Genomic DNA, 6000 nt, shown 5'->3' with positions numbered 1-6000 from the left:
AATGATGACGTTAATAAATAAATAAAAAAACTTTACAATTGTCTATTGAGTTTGATTTGTATGTGAACATCTTTACGAAAGTAGCTTTATTCAACTATGTTGAAGAAATTCATCTAGAATCCTGCTTTAAGATCATAAAATAAGTAAACAGAGGCCACGTGTTCAGTGCTTTGTTTGTCGAATACATATCGCCACCTCAGCCTCCCCCCGCCTTGCATCTGTGCAGGCTTCTAGTCCCTTGAACCTTTTGGCTGTTACGACCGATTGTTGGACATACTGTACTGTACATTAGGCCACCTTGCATTAGGCTATGTGCCTGAATTCTGCTTGCAATTGAAATTGAATTCTTTTTTTGTTTCGTCATCTTTTCGGTTTTCCTTGCGGGCATTATACTTTGCAAAGGATGTTATGTAAGCTCATCACCTTTTGGCTCAGTTTCTGAAAACATGTGCTTATCATAAGTAATAATAATAATAATAATAATAATAATAATAATAATAATAATAATACAGTATTATTTATTGATTCTGGAGTCAAACCAGTCATTGCAGAATTGATAAATGTAAATGTCAAGAATTTGCTCTCTAATAAATTTCTTCATGTTTTTTTTTTATTAACACAAAACTAACAGAATATCATGAAAGTGCTGATCTAATTGAGATCACTGCTTTGGTTTAGAACAGATATACTAATGGTCAGTAGTAAGCACAGTGATTTCGTTTGGGGTTTAAGACTCAAATATTGAACAGTGTGACTCTTGATAGCGTATGTTGACTTAGTAAAGACAGCACTTCGATAGCAGAATTTCCCTTATTGATCAAAGAAAGTACAGAATAAGAACTAGCGTCCTTTTACCTAGTGCTGAATCATCCGTATTAGTAGTGCTCTTGGAAATCTACCGCGGCAGCAGATCATTTTTCTTTTAATTCATTCTAAATAGAATCTCTCTCTCTCTCTCTCTCTCTCTCTCTCTCTCTCTCTCTCTCTCTCTCTCTCTCTCTCTCTCTCATTAAGTTTGCTGCAAGGTCCTTGATGAAACATTCATAATGGGTTTAGGCAAATAAATACCAGGGCGCGATGGTCTCACATCCTGATGCTCTGCAGGGGGTTAGTGACGTCAGTGAACCTCACTTGGTACGCTGTCGGCATTACTAAAGGAAACTTGCACCCACCTTTTAGTCTTTTACTTCACCTCCATACAACTTCCTTACCTGCATTTTGCCGTTCAACTTCACTTAATACAACTTCTTAGTATACCTGAGAGGTTTTCTCCCAGTTTCACCTCTGGATCCTTTTACTTCACCTCCTTTTTAATTTTCTGTAAAAGAAAACTATTATGCTGGCTTTGTGTGTCCGTCGGCACTGTTTTCTGTCCGCACTTTTTCTGTCCGCCCACAGATCTTAAAAACTATTGAGACTAGAGGGCTGCAAATTGGTATGCTGACCATCCACCCTCCAATCATAAAACGTTCCAAATTGCAGCCCTCTAGCTTCAGTAGGTTTTATTCTATTTAAGGTTAAAGTTAACCATAATCGTGCATCTGCCACCACCGAGCCGTGGTTAAAGTTTCATGGGCCGCTGTTCATACAGCACTGTACCGAGACCACCGAAAGATAGATCTATTTTCGGTGGCCTTGATTATACGCTGTACAAAAAAACTCGATTGTACCGAAGAAACTTGGGCGCATTTTTTACTTGTTCTGAATCTCGTTCTCTTGCTGTCCGACCATTCTAACAGTTCAAACTCCCTCTTTTCAGTGTCTTCAATGCTGAATGGCTGAAACTGCCCCAGCGCTTGCTTTTGTGGCCTAAATTTTATTATTTATTCATTCTCATTTCTAAAGTGTTATTATTTTTTTCTGGTGAAAGTTGGTTATTGTTAATTCTCTATTCTGTAAGATCATCTTTTGTGTTTATGCTGTCGAAGAATTAGTTAATAACGCAAGTTTCATTATCTTGTGTATGTTGAGTTGATTTTCTTAATTATACGAATGTAAAATCAGTAGCTATAAACTGAGCAACAAGCACAAGTATCAGCTTGTAGATTAATGGTTGTTTGTAATGTGTGTTTCTAGGCTGCAGTTCAGTTACTTTGAAAAATCTGTAGGCACTTCATTGAAATGGAGGCACTCCCTTGTAAAACTCGTCCTAGTGTTTTAATTCATCCATAATTCGACTAGAAAATCCGGTATCAGTCGTATTGAAAAGGAAATTGAGGATATCTGTCTTTCTTTAACCTTTTCTCACGGGACTAATTGAGATATTTCTTTTTCATAATGAACGCGCCAGTTATCTTTTGGCTGTCATTCAAGATGATAAACAAAGCTTTCGGGCCAAAAATGAGTAACCCTTTTTTACATGCTTTTATTAACTTGACTTCTGCCTTTGTTTGTCTGCCGGTCTGTTTGGGTCAAAACTTTTAACTCAATTTTCGACTTCTTCCCCTCGTCCGATGGACTTGAAATTTTGCATAGTTACTCAATCCCGGGGACAAAACAACCTTACATGATCAGTAGGTCAGCAGTGACCTCTAGTGACCCTACAGTGACCTCTCCCAGTATCTCAGGATTTATATGAAACTATTCGGATTTTTCATAACTTATTTGATTCGGTAAATAACCCTACGGATTTTCAGACTTTCTTTGGCTCGACAGGATATCAATTTCGTTAGCTACAATCATAAATCGGTTACAATTTCTGTCAAAACTAAAAAGTATAAAATAAAAAAATAAAAATTTTTTTCAAAACACGCCTTTATGAAAGTGCACTAAAAAGTGAAAAATAAATCTTTTGCGACACACCAGGATTTTCTTACAATTAATCATGTCTACAAAAATAAAAGCGTGGGCGCCAAACACGGAAGGAAAGGCTACATGAAAAGTTTGTAGACATGATTAATTGTAAGAAAATCCTGGTGTCTCAAAACATTTATTTTTCACTTTTTAGTGCATTTTGATAACGTCGTGTTTAAACATTTTTTTATGTCTTTTTTTATTCTCAGACACTTTATTGGTGATGGTACATTACAAAACTGACCGAGCAATTATCACAAACTGACGTGAATGTAAAAAGAAATTTCTTGTGTGTATAACTGAAGGAGTGTAAGAGTAATGAAAATTAAGTGACAAACATTTTAGAAAATTTTTATTATTTGCCGAGTGCTAGCATGTCTATTCCAGTGAACCCCTCGAGAATCAGTTTTCAAACTCCAAATAACTACGTCCAAACTTTACATTCTCCTTCATAAGCTTGGGACGGTAAAGAGAGACAGAATCATTTGTTAGGAAGTGTGCGTATTTACAAACATATATATTTTAAGGAAAAGGTTTATTGAAATATTTATCAAAACAATAAAAGTTTCCTGCAATGCTTGTTTTGATATAAATGATTTTGATTCACGCTGTGATTTACCGCATTTTGATGGAACTAGAGCCTGACATCCATATCTACTATACATAAAGTTGGTTGCGCAGGCTTTGTTCCAATAGACCTGCCAGGTGCACAGCGGATGTGATGTGGCAGAACTTCCGCAGTAGATCTGGCCTTCTTATTTATTTATAATATTTATAAAACTTGAACGAATGTAAATTTAGCCTCTAAGCTGTATCATTTAAAGTTCCATGGATAACATTTTAATATTATAAACTATTTTGTCATGCAGAGACGTTCCTTTTCTTATTTGTATCAGAAAATAAGTAAACTCATTCCTTGCTTACAGTCACTTTTATAGCTTACAGAATCTTCCCATTAAGTCTCTTTAATGGGCAGATTCTGAAATCTAGAAAAAGTGACGGTAAGCAAGGAATGAGGTTACTTATTATCTAATACAAATAAGAAAAGGAGCGTCTCAGCGTGACAAAATGACTGGTAAATATTAAAACGTTCCCCATGGAATTAAATGTTACAACTTAGAGGTTAAATTTACATTCGTTCAAGTCACCAACACCCTGTGTAATGAGGCATTCGTAACCTGCCAAAAAAGACGAAATTTTTTATACAGACATCGCCATGACTAGTTTGATAATCGAGCTGTGAATCCACTTAGTCTTGTCAGGCAACTTAGTATAAATGTCATCATTGTGATGAATTATGAAGTCTGTGTTTAGAGACTATTGTCTCTCCAGAAACAACATTTTCTCGTCAAAATTCCTAGTTTTATAAAAGGCTCTCAGAAAATCAATTATACTAGAAAGTAACAAGAAGATAGTTATGTTCTTAATGTAATCCTTACATCAGACAAGATGTTATCTGCATAACCTCGCGTTGGTCTTAAGCTGGAATGTGGTGTGAGCATTATCTTTTCTCATTAAATTTAGGTCGCCAGAGCTGCATCACTGACAGACATGACTTTTTGGGTAAACAAAGCAGCAGAATAACCGTTACAAACTAGTGTTATGGGTCGTCACCAGACAGCTATTGAATTTCATTTGCTTATTGAGACACGGATGTTTTCAATAAGAAACGAGGAACCCTTGAAATCGTGAGTTAGAGTCAAACTTAACTGATGTTTTGCTTTAAAGAAGAAACTAAAAATGACGTTGTAAGGCCAGGTCTTACAACTGGCTAGTGATTAATTTGAGAGTAATAAAAAAAAAGAGAAAAGAAGGGAAGCGAGAGAGCTCGCGTGTTCGTGTGTATGTATCTGTTATCCAAACTTAGTCGTTTTGGATCTAATTTTTCTGAAGAAGAGGTCAGTGGGGCAAACAACCAAATTCCCTTGTCTCTCTCAGCCAGAAGAAACCATGAAGGAAAGAAGACTTAACCTCAGATGAATTTATACACGTCTCGACTCAGGAAAAGCGAAGAAGGAAGAAAGTTCCAGGGCTTGCTAGAAGATGGAAAGAAAGATAGGTAATGATTTCGAGAGCGAATATGCAGTGGCATGACGGGTGTTAGGGGCTGCGTGAGAGTAGTTAGACTATCTCCTTCACTTCAATGGAAAAGTGACCGAAACAATACCGACACAAAAGATCAGGTGAGAAATAAGATTAAGAGAAAATTTAATGTCTTCATAGATCAGAATAATTGCCTTCGACTCAAAGGGAAACAAAAAAGTTAAATACATAAGATATGATGACAGTATCCCAAACACAGCCAGATAAGGCCTGCATATTAAGCTTTTAATAATCGGGATGAGCAAAACAGCTAACTGCATCGAAAATATCTTTTTATTCGGAGGCCAAGTGACCAATATAAAGTATGTGATACCTGAACAGACTTTGAAATAACCTTAACATACTAGATATTGGGTAAAATAAGAGGCTAAACTACTTTTATTATGTAAAATAGAAACAAAAAATTGGTTGGATGGAAGTGACAGACTTTGTTCAAACATGAGACCTTTGTTGGCGGTACTGAACTTGAACCTGGTATGTCAACTGTACAACAGAGTGTTGTTTCAGGATTTGAGTTGTTTTTAATACTTCATTGTTCACTTTGAAAAATAAAATGATAGCGCATGCAAATAATGCAAATATTCCAGCAGTTATCTGTTTAGAATGAAGTGGCTGGCAGCCATGTTAAACCCATTAGTATGTGGCGGACGCTGCACCTTACCCCTTGCTCACATCCAATCTCAACCTTTTCTTGTAAACACTTACAGCCCCTTTCGCTGGCTTCTGTAGTTTCTCTTCATCATCCAGTATAAGCGCTGTGTCATGAAAACATCCATCACATGTTCACTCACAATGCATATATTATTCCACAACTTTGCACTAATATTTACAGTACTTTTTCTGACTTCCGAAACACTCTTGGGTCCGTCATAAAAAGTTTCAGTCGGTCTGAGCAACTTCCACAACGTATCCCCCACCAAACTGCCAATATATAGCCAGTTTTTGCTGTTACTGAGATACCACCGTAGACAACTTTTCCCCTTCGCTTTCACATTTCTCGCACAACTGTGTGATAAAAAGCTACTCAGCGGGCCATTTTCTTCGTGCAAACTTTCACTGTGCTATCCATAATAATCCTTCTCTCTTCTGTTTCTTTCGTAGTCA

The sequence above is a fragment of the Macrobrachium rosenbergii genome, chromosome 5 (assembly GCF_040412425.1).
Source record: "Macrobrachium rosenbergii isolate ZJJX-2024 chromosome 5, ASM4041242v1, whole genome shotgun sequence".
Classification (NCBI taxonomy): domain Eukaryota; kingdom Metazoa; phylum Arthropoda; class Malacostraca; order Decapoda; family Palaemonidae; genus Macrobrachium; species Macrobrachium rosenbergii.
The sequence above is the reverse complement of the archived record's forward strand: the minus strand, read 5'-3'. Positions refer to the sequence as shown.